The 18,041-nt window shown below is 35.6% G+C and overlaps 1 long non-coding RNA gene across 2 annotated transcripts; it reads right to left on the bottom strand.

Moving 5' to 3' along the window:
* Positions 1-13,777: 13,777 nt before the first annotated feature.
* LOC107494656 (uncharacterized) lies at positions 13,778-17,594 on the bottom strand. 2 transcript variants are annotated; one of them, XR_001593335.3, is made up of 4 exons: positions 17,321-17,594; positions 14,645-14,854; positions 14,082-14,219; positions 13,778-13,980 (listed from the first exon to the last, which is right to left on the bottom strand). It is a non-coding gene; the product is annotated as an uncharacterized LOC107494656 (long non-coding RNA). The 2 variants fall into 2 exon arrangements; XR_001593332.2 differs by having other exon boundaries at positions 13,778-14,219.
* Positions 17,595-18,041: the final 447 nt, after the last annotated feature.

The following is an 18,041-nucleotide window of genomic DNA, read 5'->3' as shown; positions in this document are numbered from 1 at the left end:
CTGTTTCACGGTCTCTTTGTATTTTTTCTTAAGTTCCTCAACTTCGGTTTGGGCAGCCTTAGCCAACGAGATGGCCTCATTACGTTCCTTCTCCAAGGCACCCACTCGACCCTGCGCTACGTTAAGTTGACTCTCAAGGGCCAATTCCCGCTCGGTTAGCCAGGAAACGGCCGCATCAGAAGTCTTCAACTTTTCTTCAGCAGGTTTGGCCTTCTCCTTGGCAGTTTTAAGCTTCTCCTCTACCTTGGACACCTGCTCCTGAAGTGTTTCAACTTGCGCCTTAAATTGATTGTTGGCTTTAATAGAGGACTCGAGCTTTCTCTGCATTGATTGCATCCCCGATAGCTCAAACTCGGCCTTCCTGGCTATGGCGGCACCACGAAGGAGAGAACGGTACATCCACCTCACCTGCCGGGGAAGATACGAGCCCTGGAAATAATCCTTCGTACCGGGAAGCAACTAAGAGTCTATAAAGTTCCCGGCGTCAAAATTCCTCTCCATCACGGTGAGAGCCCCCTAAGGACTGGAGGACGACTTCTTCCTCTTGGGATTGTGGATAACTTTCACATCATCCTCCTCGAGGTGTGGATTGGAAACCGAGCCCCCGACGACATCATCTGGAATGGGAGAAACACGCGCCCCATCAGCGCTTTGGGCCGACATCTCGACATCACGAGGAGGAGGCACTACCAGATTCTCGATATTTTCGGATTGACCCCCCGATCCCCGCCAGCCGTCTTGCCGTTGACCGTCTCCTCATCGCTGTCGTCGGCCAGAAAGGTGTTATATAAATTCTCGAGACCAGTCACCTCGGCAGACATTCCCACTGTAGCAAAATAATGAAATAGGTTAATCGTGAAATCCGCATAACAAATCAGAAGCAATAATATCATAAGAGACACAAGGCAAACCTACTCACAAACATAATATCTAGCGTCCTTCCGGTCACCCATAAGGAGGTGGGAATTCACGTGATTTTTTCCAAATACAGCCAACAACACGTCGGTAATCTTTTTGTCCACAGAAGACATCCCCTTGTATGTTACCTTAATAAAGGTATTGGACCCCGCCCCGAAACTCCAATATGTCGGGATGAGGCGCTGCCCTTCCAACGACAACCAGAAGGGATAGCGACCTTTGACTGGGTGCACCTTGAAGTACTTGTCCTTGAACCCATGATAAGAGTCCTCGAACAAGCCAAAGATCCTCCGACCCTGGACAGACCGGAAGGACATAAACCCCTTTCTCGCTTTTCCCTCTTTGGAAGGATTCGTAAGGGTAAAAAGAAAAAGAAACGCATCTACAAAAATCGGCAGGTCGAGGTATTCGCACACCATCTCGAAGCAGCGGATGGAAGCCCAGCTATTCGGATGCAATTGCGACAGTGCTACAGAACACCGGTTAAGCAAGGCCATTTGAAAGGGAGAGAAAGGAATGCGAACCCCAGTTGAATAAACATTGCTTTGTAGAACCATATCCAATCGGCAATTCGGGGGGAGTGGGGGTTGAGTTCGTATATCCACTCATGAGGGGCGGGGACAAAAACATCGTAATTAGCTTCCTCATTAGTCCCGCCGCACAAGTACTCGGCTTGACGGAACTCTATAAGCTCCTCCTCACCCATCTGGTTCGGGAAGTCCTTCACGTCGGAGGTCACCCAAGCATACCGGTTGTAACCTGTGCTTGAGGAGGAAGCTCGTGAGACGATACGAGGCATACCTACAGTGGAGGCACCACTCGGTTAGTCTACGAGGTCAGGAGTTCGAAAAGGGCCCAGAAACTACTTTTAGCCTATTCAACAACTGAAACCAAGCATGGCCGAAGCAAATCCTAAGTAAAGCCTAAAACTAATGCCCTAGAACGATAACCCCCCTAATGCACCTATCTAACACTAACGGCAGCCAACATGCAAGTCAAATCAGTAGAGCAACATGCATACAGGAGCATAGATGATGACGATAAAATGAACATGAAACAGAAGGCGATGGATGAATGCTTACCAAGATTGATTGTGATGACTCGAAAGGGAGTGAGAAGGAGTGAATACGCAAGGATGCAGGAATCGCAATAGGAAATTTGAAAGGAGAAGATGAAAGTAGGAAAGAGCTAGGCACTGAGGAGAAAATAGAATGCAAAACTGGGGATAGGGGAGTTAGAAAACCAACTCAATAAGCACAAAGGGCAAGGGCAAAAGAGTCTTTACTCGCAGGATTTGAAACAACCCATTATGAGCATTAAATTTCCAATGCAAAGAACGAGGCGATGAACGGTTATCCCCAGCAATGAACAGACACGCGCGAAAGAGGCACGTCCTCTCCACGAGTGGCCGACCTAGCGACAACCCATAAGAGAGGATATAACATGCCATCAATGGCCCTCACAGTCATTGCTGGCACGTTGAGGGCACTGTTACGGCCTGGCCCAAATATCACACGGGCCGACCCGACCCATAGGCCACCCGACCTAAACAGTCGGGTGCGAGGCGCTCAACCACCGACCCGGACACGCGTCCTTGACAGCTCCCTACTCTAGCTGTATGGGGAAGCTTCGAGGAAGGTGGGTCTGTCCTTGCGGGAACCACTTCTGACATGGTATATAAGGGGAGAGTCCTACCCCTCCCCCAAGGTATGTCACACATATCACTTTACCTCCATCTCTCGCCTGCGCCACGACTGATTAGAGCGTCGGAGTGTCTTTGCAGGTGACACCCCCTCCACGCGAAGAACTCGAGACGTCGGTTACTCCATATTCAGCCCCGCAACCTGGAACCAGGCCGGACCCCACCATATCAACCCGAGAATCCCTCCGAACCGTTCGGTACCCGACCTACCAAACATATAATATTATTTTTAATTAGATTAACTAACATTTAATATAGTATATTTTATCTCATTTGTTCTTAGTTAATATATTTTTGGTCATTTGTTATTTTTTATTAAACATAAACCAGACTTTAGGTTTATGCAATGAGACAAGGTTAATAGTTAACGAACTTGACAACAATATAAATTAAGCAACGGTAATGATTGGTAAAAATATTGGCGATAAAATATACATTTTAAGGATAAACTTGATCCCTTTAAATTCAGAATTTCCATTTAAATTCCAACAGAGACAATTTTTATTAACAGTGTATTTTGCAATAACCATCAACAAGAGTCAGGGTTAAACATTATTACATATAGGATTTTACTTGTCAAAATCAGTGTTCATCCATGAACAACTTTATATTACTTTGTCAAGAGTTAAGAGTCGCATTGGTCTCAAGGTACTAATTTTGGACGAAAATCTAAAGTTATCAACAATAAATGTTGTGTTTAAAGAAGTTTTTAATAATATTTAGGTAAGAAAAATAGTATTTTTATTTTAATAACATGTTATGATTTATACTTTTGTTCAAATATTTACTGTAGATATAACTAATTTATCTATAACTCTATTTTCAAACTTAAAATGAAATGTGTAAAAAAAAAATAATATCATATGCTAATTGCTTTTCTAATGAGGTTAGTAAAATACTAGATTTTTGATAAATTTTTCATTAGTCATTTGATATAAAGTTTATTGTAAAATTAACATAATATTGTTACAGTAATATATGTTCTTATTTTTTTAGATTTTTTTTATATAGTTTAAGAATATTATAGAGTTCAAATAATTTAATTTGTATTTTATTTTGAATAAAAATAAAATAGCATATTCAATACGTTTATTATATAATTACAATGATAGTGTTACATTAAACTCAAAAATTTATAATTATAAAATATTATTTTTAATTTATTATGTCAAATTAAAATATAAATTCGTGCATAATACTAGTAAATAAATAAAAGAAAGCAGGGAAAATAGTTTTAATATTTTACACTGTGTAACACAATTTTGTACGAATATTTAATACTATATTTTAGCGTAAGTAACTATTAATTTTTAATATTATTATACGATCAAGCAATTTTTGTAACTCAATCAAATTAAAGTTTTTAAATAATAAGGATATTTTTCTTAGAAGATAAAGCATGACTTGGTGCAACTTTCCACGATGTTATAAACATAAGTAACAAAGCTTAATGTAAGTGTTGGATGGATGAGGAAAAATTCATTCTTTCAAAATTTGGTAGGTAACTAAGGAACATTGTGATCAATACAAATTACAGACTAAAGGATTCTGTCCTTGGCCTTCAACTAAAAGAGATAACATCTGCAAACACTTATTTAATTTATGAATAAATGATCATTTGTACCCATGATAGATGAAAATGCTGATATTTATACTCATGATAGCCTGAAACTAAAGTTATACCCATGATAGATGCTCTCTGTGTGACAAAAGTGCCCTGACTTGGATCTGAGCTTTATTCGTGGGAATCCGATCCTAGGTGGCACTCCCTCCCTTATCTTTAACCCCTCTCTCTTTCACTCACTCACACACACACACACACACACTCTCTCTCTCTCTCTCTCTCTCTCTCTCTCTCTCCAATACCCACTCTGGCCCATTCTTCCTCAACACTCTGCTTCCTCCCGGAGGTGACATTGCCATCACAGGTGTGAGGGCGCTTCCTCGACGGGGATCTGTTGTTGTTCCACTTATGATTCTTCATCATTGTTGTTGTTTCCTCCCTGATGCTTCTTTTGCTGGTTACTTCTTCTTCTCTCTTCTCCGTAACTGTGGTAGCGGTGAAGAAGCTTCTGCTGATGCTGCATGGTTCTTCTGAGAGCTGAGACACTACCTCTGAGACTTCACCTTCTTTTTTGTTGATGATAATGGGGTTGGGAATGGGATGTGGGTTCTTTGATTCGATTTTTTCATTAGGGTTTTGAAGAGGAGACAGAAGGGTGTCCAATTCTGACTTCAAATTTGGAACTTGATTTCGTTTGGCAATGGGTGTTTTTGATAGGACCTCTTTCACATACTCTTCCTCTAACACTGGTGGTGGTTGCCGCTGTGGTATTTGTTGGTTAAGGTTTGAGTTGGGGAGAGATGGTGTAAGGTATTGTTGGGGGGTTTGATTATTTTGGTGATATAGATTTTGGTTTTGGGTCTGGGATTTGCTGATGTAGCAACCCATGTGGAGGTTTGAAAAAACAATGCGAGAAGATAATCAAGAAGGAGGAAGAGGAAGAATATGCAGCAATACATATGTAGGAAGAAAAAGAAACACACCCCATACTTGGTTGGAGACTTGATCTTCATGCTCTCAAGCTGCTCATCAAACTTCTTCCAATCCTGCCCCTTCTCCGCCAGCACCTCCTCCCTCGGTCTTGCCTCGCCGAATGGGCTTGGACCTTTTGGTTTCACCACATTACCATTACCAGCACCCTCCTGGCTCTCATTGTTCACAGGCGTTGTTCGAGGTTGCAAAACAAGCCTAGGTCTCCTACCCTAGAGGAACCCCACCTCGAATTGGAGGAGTCATCACCACCACCGGAGCTTCTGTTGGCGCAGTCACCGCCGTAGTTCCTGAAGCCGCCGCCAAGACGGTTACGGTCGCGGTCGAGCTCCTCGGCGGTGCGCTGGCGCGGACCGATGGGGAGCACGATGGGATCTTGGTAGTCGGTTTTGGTGGCAGTAAAATCAGCAAGGGAAAAGGTCTGGTCTTTCTTCTTCTTGGGTATTTGGGAGTGAAGAGAGAGAGAGAGAGAGAGAGAGAGAGAGAGAGGTTGAAAATAAGGGAGGGAGTGCCACCTAGGATCAGATTCCCACGAACCAAACTCAAATCCAAGTCAGGGCACTTTTGTCACACGGAGGGCATCTATCATGGGTATAACTTTAGTTTTAGGCTATCATGGGTACAAATATCAGCGTTTTCATCTACCATGGGTACAAATGGTCATTTATTCTTTAATTTATTTGTTGCTGTTGGAAAACACTCTCAAACATCTGCGTATATATTGCCCTTGCAAAATATATATTTTGGTTCAATATATATGTCCTCTTAAATATGTGCTTAATACAAAATCAAGAGGTAGAACATGATGTATATGACTTCGAGTAAGATTAATACTAAACCTCGCATGAGTGCATCGTTGAAGTGGTAAATTCCTATATTCAATGCAGAAAATCAAGGTTTTGATAATCAATTTGATTTAAGTTTCACAACAAAAGGCAACCCACCGCGTATTATTTAACAGAATATAACATAATTCTATAGTTTTTTCTTTTGCCATAGTCATATATTATATAATCACTAATACTATTTGCATTATATTAATCATTACATGGTAATCTAAGTAGAGTTGAGCCAATAAAAAATCTTGGTATCTAATTGACTGTACATCAATATGCATAAGAAGGGTTTATGATTCTTTACAAACACTCAAACAGGCATTGAAAGAATCAAATCATTGTTCAAATGCTGAATTATCATGATCGCTTGGTATATGACTACTACCAGCATCTCATGGGTGCCCAGCATCTCGGCCCAGCATGAGGATGCCCATCTCTGACCAATAACAATGCAACACCATTGCGATTTTCCGGCGACGGCGCCAAAAATTTGAAAGAAGAAAATCATCAGTTCGAAATTTCTTCTCTATAAAAGAAATCATTTCGTTGCAAGTATAGTTCCAAACCGACAAACAACCCTCAATCAAAGTTTAGTTTTGATTGTCACAAGTGCAAATCAATAAAAATACCAAGAGAATTAGATCTCGGGTTGTCTCTCAAAGGAATTGTAGTGAGATATGCGTATCATTGGTTATGAGATTCATGGGGTGGTTTGCATATAACTATAATCTAAATGACAAGAAAGTTAAAGCAGACAATAAAGTAAATCAACGACTAAAGATAACAATTAATAAAAAGAGACATTCATGGCAAGGATTAAGAATCAAGACTTTCTATCCTAATTATTAATTATAATACAATAGTTATCAACAGCTAATCCTATTTCGTCATCTCCAACATCGGGAGAAAGTCAAATAAGTTTAGTTAATCCCAATCCATAAGTAATGTTAATGGACACAAGACCAATCAACAACTCTAGATCACCAATCTCAATTGGGTATTAATGACTCAAGAGTATCTAATTTCTCTTTCCATGCCAAGAATGCACAAAATCTACTCTAAAGTCCAACAAAACATTTTGTCAAACACTTGAAAAGCATAAAAGAAAAGTATGGTAAAATTGCAAGAAATATAAAATCTAAAACTACCCAATGCAAGAAATCAATAACAATAACTCAAACAAGCAAGAAAAGAACATAAAACATCAAATTACATTAAGTGAAATTGAAATTAACAAAAGTGTTCATAAACTAAAAAGAGGCATAAAAGAGAAATTAACAAGAGAAATTAAGAAGATTGAAGCAAATCAACAAGAAAAAGTAAAGGAAACTAAATCAAAACAAGTAATTAAACCTAAATCTAAGAGACAATTAAACTAAGAATCCTTATTTCTAGAGAGAAGAGGGAGCTTCTCTCTCTAGAACTATCCTAAAGCATGTTTCTTACACTACTTAATTGCTCCCCCTTTCTCCTTCTTGATTTATGCCTCAAATACTTCAGAAAATGAGTTGGATTTGGACTTGGATGGCTCGGAAATCGTCATCAGCGTTTTGTCTTTAATGAGGTCACGTACCGCTTGTCACACGTACACGTCACATGGCAACTTTTCTTATCAGGCGTACGAGTCAGTCATGCGTACGCGTCACCTTGACGAGTTTCTTCACGCGTACGCGTTGGCTTGAATCTTTCAAATCCTTATTTTTCATGAATTCTCCATCTTGCATACTTTTCGCTTCACTGCTTTGATCCATTCCTTACCTCTTAAACCAGAAATCACTAACAAACATATCAAAGTATCGAGTGGAATCAAATTTAACTAATTAAAAGCATAAAAAGCATGTTTTTAATCATTAAGCACAATTAGGAGAAATTCATGAAACCATGCTATTTCATTGAATAAATATGGAATAAGTTGATAAAATTCTCTAAATTCAACACAAGATAAACTACAAAATTGGGGTTTATCAAACCTCCCCACACTTAAACTAAGCATGTCCTCAATGCAACTATCTAAATGCAAGCTACCTACATGCATCTAGCTGTTCTAATTACTATATCCAAATTCACAATTGAATTGAGTTATTCAAAAGAGTTAACAAACTTGCAAGATAAGCAATGATCAAAGATGGAAATATGGAATAGAGCAATTGAACCCTCACTGGATGTATATATGCACTCTAGTCGCTCAAGTGTTTAGGGTTAATCCGCTCAAATTTCCTCTAATTATGCTTTCTAGAGTTTGTTCTTCATCTAACCAATCAACAAATATTTAGTGTACATATGCAAATATCATGGGGACTTTTGAAGGTTGTAATGGGGCTAAAGTAAGGGTGAGGATACATGTATGGCCAAGTGAGCTATCATTTGAATATTTGACTAACCTAAGTTCTCACCTAACACATACACACATTCTATACAATTCTAAAATCAAACTTAGCTACCCAAGATCTCACTTTTGCATATATACATATACTCATGTATCAATTCCAATATCAACACATATGCATTGATCTTTTTATTGAACTTCACATTGGGATAATTTTGTCCCCTATTTATTTATTTCTCTTTTTTCTTTTTTTTTTCTTTTATTTTCTTTTTTTTATATGTATGAAAGCATAATATATACAAAGGATATCAATGCATATGATTTCTATACTTTCACATGAGTATACACCCAAATTCTTAATACTTTCTCAATAAAAATAAAATACATTCTCATCAACCAAAGTTCCCACATTTCTCACACTTAATTAACACACACTCACTATCTTAAACTAACCAAAGATTCAAATAGAACAATTATTTATTTGTTTACTTAAGGCTAGTGATGTGGTAATATAAAGAATAAAAGGGAATTAAACAGTCTCAAAGTGACAAATAAAATGGTAGGCTATTTAGGATAAGTGAGCTATAATCAAATGATGGCCTCAATCATATAAATGCATAAATATACACTAAATAATGGACATATAGAATGGAACAAACCAAAGATTGCAATCATAGTGAAGAAACCACATAAGAATCAAAATCATGGTTAAGTGATGTAACCATATAATTAGACTCAACTTAGCTCAAAACCATATTCCAAACTATATATATACATCATGCAAGTTTCAAAAAGTTTTAACTCAAATTAATTTGAATCTTAATGTCTTTTTTAAGAAAAAAGAATTTCTTAAAAATTTCATCAAATTGAACAACATTTATTATATATACCCTAAATGATATGGTGTGATTGTGAAAAGTTAAAAAATCCTTAGTTTATTTCCTATTTTCAACCAATTTAATTTCTCATATGCAACGGAATAAACTAAGCTCAATTATGCGCATTTTTTCCAATTGCAACTAATAAACCAAAATAACTATATATATATACTATCAAACTAAAAATCTAAGGTATATACAAACAAAAGTGCAAAATGTAACAAACTAAAAAGTATCTAAAATAACTAATATATACAAGAATCCATAAGTGCAATAAAATAAGAATGAAAGTATTCAAAATAAAACAAAATAAAAGCAGGAGTGTTTGGAATAGACTGATTTACCCAAAATAACTTTTTTGACCTCCCCACACTTAAATGTTAGCATAGCCGGGTGAGAAGGATCATCGCCAACTGCTCTACTGTCAGGTGCAGGTGTCTGAATCTCCTCATGATGGGCATTCTCCTATTGGGCCTCCTACTCATCAGAGTACTCTGAAGGTGTGTCAGGTTCAGAGAGAATGTCGGTACGCTCGAAAGTCATAATCAACTTCAGATGTGCATAAGCAACGCTCCAACTGTAACTGTGAAAACTCATGCTCTAAGTGCAGAGTTGTTGATGATGATAGAGTAGAGTTGAGAGAGAAACAGTTAGAGCATGCAAAAATCAGAAGATGAGAGAATAATGAAATTAACGATGAACCTCAACTGATTCAGTTACACATCTAACTATGGTTAGCAAACTCTGGTTAACTTCTAACTCAAGTTAAGCTAATTAACTCTAACTCTTAACTCTTAAATATCTAGCTGCAACAAACTAGTGAACCAGCAGCTAATTTCATCATAACTAACCAATCAACTCCTCTGTCACTACTGGCTGAGTTCTATTGTCCACAGTAACAAAAACAAAAATCCACACAATAGATAATAAACATAGAATCCACCATATCTTTGTCATAAAAATACCATACACAAGGAAATGCTTCTCTTCTTCGGTTCTTCCACAATGCATTCTCACCTTGATATAAACTCCAACCTTGGAAATTCCCTCTGGTGTTTATTTTCTTTTTTCTTGCCTTTTGCCACCAATATTTAGACCATGCTGTTCTTAAGAATTAGTTAATTGGTTAATTGGTTAAGGAAGAACAAACACTTTGCAAATAATCTTTAAAAAAAAGTTCCAAGGAAAAAACTAAAGAAATGAGCTAGAATGACACCAGATAGGAGGACACATGAACTTTACATCGGATAATAGTCTCTGACAACTTCCATCGTCCAAGTCGAAGATGCCAATATCTTGATGTTCCGCATAGTCCACTGCTTTCAATTTTAGTAGGTTATCTGTAAAGTAGATTTGATTTCCTTTGGTTTGAATACTTGCAGGAAGCATTTGAACAGAAGAGTTGAGTCCAATCATCAGTAGTAATTTTCCAAACTATCTAGTTTGGACCATTCTTTTTCATTCTTCTTCAATTTATATATATCAAATTTGTAAGTATGAGAAAATAATTCAGGAGTAAAATGTCTCACCAGCATCAATGAACTTCCATTAGCACACCCAACCAAATATTTAAGCTGGAAAGGACCTACCGCAGCATCAGAGGGAGGTTTGGCTTCATGAATACCACCTACAGGCCCTGACTTTGTGTTTGTATCAAATTCGTATAGCTGGCCATATTGTTCTACTGCGTATATCTTCTCTCCAAAAAATATGACATCACGAAATGACGGTTTTCCAGTTGAAAGATCTAACCATCTGTATTCATTTGGTTTATAAAAGGCTAATGTACAACGAGGTCCATGTATAGCCACTGCTATAAAATCTTCATTGTCATTGCTAGGACATGAATTTATAATAACTTTCCAAACATAGATCCTATTTATGGAACTGCTCGAATCCCGGTAATCATCCAATTGAATAATACCTAAAGAAACTCAGTGCCTTGTTTGTTGCATATCTCTGGTTCTTTTATTTTAGGTAGATTCAGCCCCGTATTTGACTTTGAATTTCAAATTTTATTGAAAATTTAAAATTAAATTGAGGAGGATAATTAGTTTTTTTTGGGGGACACTATAAAGTATAAAATCAAGGGTTATTTTTCTTTTCTCTTTTTCCCCATCATTTTCTCTTGTCATTTTTTTTCCAATTCTTCACTTTTTGTTGATTTTCTTTTTTATTTTTTTAATCTCTTACTTCCAATTTCTCCTATTCTTTTCAAAGCTTCATCTCTTTTAATTCTATTTCTTTCAAATTTATCGTTAGTAAAAAAAAAATACGTAAATTTTAGTTAAAAATTACGAATTGTATAAAATTTTTAATTATGACATAGAAACTTTAGTTAAAAAACACAAAAATCCATATTGAATAATGCTAAAACATAATTTGAATAACACACAAGTTATTTGTCTATTATTATAAAATTTCTATTTTTGCTTCCTATATTTTTCTTAAAAAGTTTGTAAATATAATTTTTTCTAAAAAATTTTGATGTTTATCAACACAAAATTTCTATATTTATGGTCAATAAATTTTTATATTTGCTTACCATATTTCTGTTAGAAGATACTTATTTTATTGAGTTATTTGTTTGTTCTTACAAAAAAAAGTAGATGCAGAAAATAAACAGTTTGTCTGCAAATTTTTTAACTTGCTTCGTATACATGATAACTCTCTCAATTGGACTTGGAGATGAACTAATTAGTTAACATCCATCAACCCCAATTTGCTAGCATCCTACTAACAACAACAACAACAACTTTAATAATGAGAATTATTCATAGAGCTAGAAAGTTTTGGATTTAAAATTTTTTTATATTTGTTTCAAATTAAATAAAATTAAAAAAATAAATAAATTAATAACATTTATAAATAACTACTTTGTAAATAATATTTATAAATTCTCATCTTGATTTTGTTATATGTAATAGCAACATATAATTTTGAATTTTACTTAATTTAATTCAAATTTATTTATTTTATATATTTTATATGTTAAATAATTTTTTATTTTTATTTTTAAATAATTTATTGTTTGATTTTCTTAATTATTAATGTCAGATAAATATTTTTAAAAATTAAAATATAAAAATTATTTTCTTAAAAATAATAGAAAAGCGGTTGAACAGGTTAGTGCATGTTTAGCTGCTAGTAATAATAAAGAATAATGTTAGGTAACTAATTTTTTCAACCAATTTTAATCTTTTTAAAAATTATTTTGTTTATCTTAAATTTTAAATTCTAAATCATAAGCTTTTAATTCTAAATCTTAAATTATAAACCTAAATGCTAAAGTTTACTAATTTAAAATTGGGGCAAATTTCATAGATAAATGAATTAAGAGAAAAAATTTGAGTATATTTATTTTTAATTTAAATTAAATAAATAAATTTATTAATTTTGTATTCCACAATATGATTTATTTAGAGCACTATCTAAATAGTAATTCTACAAAAAATAAACACTTAATGATAGTAATTCGAATCAATTTGATTCGATTTACTTGGAGCACTCTCTATAATAAATCGAAATATATTATATCGATTTATTACTGCCTAACTTATCCCATAAATCGAATCCTTTTGCTTCGATTTATCATGGATTGCATGTGTTCAATGTAGTACTGCTCCTGTTAATTCGAATCCAATTAATTCGATACGCAATCGAGACAACCATGTAACCAATTTCACTTTAGGACATCTGTGTAATTTTTTCTCTCAATTTATCTATGAAATTTACCCTTAAAATGGGTTCTTATGTTTCAAAATAAAATATGCAATGCAGCAGAACCCCATTTCTGGGGTTCCTTCATTTTGCACAATCTCTTGTTCTCAGTCCGTGATGGAATTAAACCGCAGCAAATCGTGGTAACATATAAAGGGCCAAAATAGTGCCAGAGAGTCTTTGGCTACTATTTTGGAGAACAATAAGAACCTGCAATGCTCTCTGCTAAATCTCTTGTCCGATTCAGGATCTTATATAAGAAATGGCTTTCTTTGATCTCAAACACCCGAGTCTCAAATGCAGATTTTGATCTAGCTACAACCACCCATAACCATGAGGGAAATGGGTAGATGTAAACACATGAATTACTCATCATCAACTTCCTCTACCTTATCAACATGCCTACACTAAGATTCCATGTTCATGCAAGGACTTCATATTATTTTTAAACTTCATGATGAAAAAACACACGTCTCATCTTCATCTTGTGGAATCCATCAACCGGTGCTCAGAATACCTTATCATACCCTATTGTTCTCTCAAATTCTCCTCGGAGAGGCGATTACGAGCCGCTACAACTTCATGATGGTTAAGGTACGACATGTGCAATGATGACTACATAGTCACTGCAGGGAGTAAGGTCTCTATGAATGGTTAGTTGTAACCTATTTGGAGCTATTCTCTGTTAGAACGAATTCATGGAATGAAATTAAAGATTCCTATTGTCCATTTCGGATAGACTCTACATGTGGGGTATCCACTTAAAGTATGAAATTGCACAGTATTATGTTATTTATATGTCCTTCTTCTTTCTTTTTATTTTAGATATATGTGGCAAAGATGGAGATACAAAATTAGAAACACTCCACAGAAACTTAATTCTCAATACATACAGAGAAGAATTCAAAAGAATCAAAACAAGAAGAATGCTTATTTCTTTTTAAATATAGATCAGGCTCTAAAATACATTGTAATGCTCCTGTAAACTTCCTTGCTTTATGGTCAGGGCAGAGCAGTGCTCATCCTTAACACGTTAATCCACGCTCCTTAGAAACAAGATTAAGATAAATGAAGCTTCTCCATCAAACTAATATAATTAAAAAAAAAAAGAAACAATATAAAGAGAACAATTGTATCTCAGGCTTACTGGCACAAAAAGCAACTTTGGGCCCAAAAATTTCGGTCATCTTCATACCAATATAGCAGAATCGACAGAGAGAGATGATCATTCTTTCTCATCTAGTTTCTGCTTGGTCCCACCAATTTCATCAACCGGAGGTAATGTCTACATAGGGATAAAAAAAGAAGATTTAACAACACTATAACAAATAGATCTAGATCCTCTAAAATTCACCCTCCTGTACTTTGAATAGTAAATAAATCAAAGGATATCTATATATATAGTATGTATATTTTGTAAAGAGTGTTATTCCATCAATGGTTAGCACATTTGATTGTAAACATGATATATGATAGGCAGATGGCGCACAGTAGCTCGTTTTATCCACGTACTCGACCCTATCTAGTGGAATAAGGCTTTGTTGCTGTTATAGTAAATTGGTTAGTCAGCCATGGTCTAAAATGTGGATAGATAATTTTATTTAGTATAGGTTTCAAGCAAGTAAACAAAGTCCTTATGTATTATGACAAATATGAAGCATTCACAAATGACAACATACATAGATTGTTAAAGTAAAGAAAGAAGCTTACAAGATTGGGTTTGTAGATATTATGGACAATAGAGGCACCACCAAGAAGAGAGCAGACGACGACAAGACAGGACCAAGCCAGCGATGGAGTCCCTGTGGGCTGCCTTCCTCCTCCTAATTTCCGATTCATCACAACCCGTTTCTTCTTCCTACTTGCTAGGGATTATCGTTTTCCTTTTTGTTGCTGCAGTGCTTTTTGCCTCTTGAGCCTCTGCATTAAGTTTTTTAAAGTCTTAGCTAGTCCAACTTAAATTTAAAGGAAAAAAAAACTTAAAAATAAAAAATTCATAAGGCAAGTGAAAGTCATGGGATGATACTGTTGTTGGTTTATTGTTGACAATGAGAATTCCAAAATCCCCCATCGAAAAAGACGGAGAAGGATGGTCGAGTGTTTGCATTCAATTCAATATTTAGTCTCATGTAAATCCAAAAATACACAAAAATTAAAGCTTCAACACCATCAACCAAAGTATCATTCTCTCATGGTCTCAAAATGTAGCACAGGTCTAAAAAACAAATACAAATATAAAATCAAATATCACAAGTCTCAATAATATCAAAACGTAAGAGCAACAACAAGAACAAGTTAACATGCCAAATCATGCCACTAACAGAAGCAAAAGAAGAAAAAGAAAATTACAAAATTACAGATTAAGTGTTTATGTTTACAAAAGCACCAAAAAGAACGAAGCAATTAAGCAACAGATAGTCTGAAACAATAATGAAAAATTACAAAAGCAAGGTAAGAACACAAGCAACTCGCAAGGCAGGAAAAAGAGGCGAAGGAGATAAGTTAGGAATACGAACAAGTGAGCGGAAGGAAGGGAGGCAGCGGCGGAGTGAGGGGACGCGTAAGTAGGCGGTCTGACGGGTCAGCAGGCAGAGAGAAGGGAAGAAAGGAAGAACAACAGAACAGAAGAGAAAAGGATGAAGTAGATTGAGAGTTTGCTGAAGAGCACGGTTCTGAATTCTGAAGACTGGAGAGAAATGAGGGTCGGAGGAAGAAGTGGAGAACTGATCAAGGGAGCAGCAATTCTAGCACTTTTTAATTCTGGTGTTCCCCTTCCACTAGTATTTTCCACCAATGTTAAGTGTGGTTTTTTTTTTTCGTTGAACAACTTGGTGGGTTTTTTTTAATGTAGAAATCACAAATTTGTGACTCTCAATTTTTTTTATCATGCAAATCTAAAGGTCAGATTCTTTTTATTTTAAATTTTTTTAAACATACAAGTTTGAAAAAAAAATTAAATGTGCTGATTTGCTGTACAAATAAAAAAAATTATTATAACACAAATAAGAATGTCCGATTTATGCACCATAAAATCTAACCCTTGGATTTTTCTATAAATTTTATTATTCCTCAAATCCAAGGTTTTAAAAATCAAACCGGTCAACCAACTTGAATTGGTCGAGTAGTCAGCTCATTCGTTCGCTTAAACAAGTGTCGGGGGTTCGAATCTCGCCTTGTACATGCAGCAATCCATTGGCCAACGACAAACGCTTAAATGATAAACACACTAACACATAATTATAGATAAACACGCTAAAACATAATTATAGTCTAATATAAACCTTAAAATGTTATCCAAATTTAAAGCATTATATCAATGGGATTACCAACAATACATAATATTGCCCTACAATCACCTATGTTGGAAACAAATAGTTTATTCTTGACTACGAGTGCAGTAACTTGTCTTTGAGATGAGCTGAATCAAGAAAATGAGAACAGGATTCTACTCCAATAACTTATCTTTACATATAATGCAAATTCCTACGAATAGAGATAACATCAAAGAGCTCCCAAGTCACAACCATGCAGCACAATAAAAGAAGTGCATCAATTGCCATTAGTTCATAAGCATATTCTATTGCAAAGTTTAACATTTTTTTAATGTGCAAAGGTTTCATTAGTTACTTGTTATATTACTATTGGAAATTTTTTCAATTTTCTACAACTTTTCAACACCCATGGCATTGCATTTGTTTTACTTCAACAAAGTTGCCAACGTAAATCATAAAAGGAAGTCTCAGTAATTAAAATGAAGTATTTGCATGCTCAAATAGTAATAATTTATTCTGGAATTCAGATCAAACAAAATATAGATAGATCGTGGATTGCTATTGCATACCTCTGGTCATCAAAGATACCAAATGCATAGAGACCCTTTACATTGCAAAATAAAAACTTCTCGTTGCTCTCCTTAAGATTATTATAATTACAAGTCCCGTTCTCCTTTTTAAGTTTTAGTAAACAAACACACGTTTCTCATAGCGTAGAGTTCAATTGACATGCAATCAGAGTAAAAAATCAATCACCTCTTTCAAGCACGGCCTTAAAAACAAAAACAGAACAACACTTAAAGAGCATGAGCATTGAGCACAAAAAATTGACTTCTGAACAAAACAAAATCAGAGCAGCCATTAAAAATTAAAAAACGAGGAACTAAAAATGATTTCTGAACATTGAGGAATGAGGAGTGACCACTGACCAGTGAGCAGTGAGCATTGAGGATTGTTAATATGATTTCTGAACAAAAAATAAAATAAAAAAACGAAGAACTACAGCAGTGTGCAGAGCTAAAGCTAATCATTCAGTATTTCAATATGATTTCTGAAAAAATGAAAAAAAAAATCGAAGAAGCTTCGACGAGCACGACGGACAAGAAGCCATTACCTTCGAGGGACGAGCACGACGGACGACGGCGACCAGGCGACGAGCACGACGAGAGACGGCGGGCAAAGCGCGACTGAGCAGCGAGAAGAACGGACGAGGAACAGGGGAATGAGGAGAGGGGGTGAAGCACGACGAACAGATGAAGCTTTTGGGTGCGACGGACGGCGGCGGCGGTGGAGGAGGCTAGGGGTTTTTTTAGGGGAAAGAGGAAGAGCTCTGTTCTTTTTGAGGGTGAAGACGTGAAGCGAAGAGAAACTTGAGAGTGATGAGAGGATTGAGGCTGGGTTTGGTAAAGCTTTTTTAGGAGGTGTTTGTGCTTTTAAAAAGTACAAGCAAGTCATTTTGCTTTTGGTAAATTAAAAAGCTCAGGTGCTTGTGCTTGCGACTTTTAAAAGTTAGGGGTGCTTTTGAAAGCACCTAGGAGAGAGCTTTTCAAAGCTGGCTTATGCTTACCAAATTTTTTTCATTTTTCTGTACATATTTCTCGCTATTATATTGCCATTAAAATCTTCATATATTTCTAACTTCTCTTCCTAACTTTCATAAAATCTAACACAATGTTCATATATTTTTTATTTTTCAACCTAATCTTCATAAATTTCAACACAAATACATCTCTATCACATATTAGGTATGAACTTCTATCTATCACATTATTTTATTTTAAAATATTATATAAAATTTTAAAGAATTTGAAAAAATTATTTTTTTGTTATAAACA

This window comes from Arachis duranensis, chromosome 6, assembly GCF_000817695.3.
Source record: "Arachis duranensis cultivar V14167 chromosome 6, aradu.V14167.gnm2.J7QH, whole genome shotgun sequence".
NCBI lineage: Eukaryota > Viridiplantae > Streptophyta > Magnoliopsida > Fabales > Fabaceae > Arachis > Arachis duranensis.
This window is presented reverse-complemented; position numbering and strand designations above follow the sequence as displayed.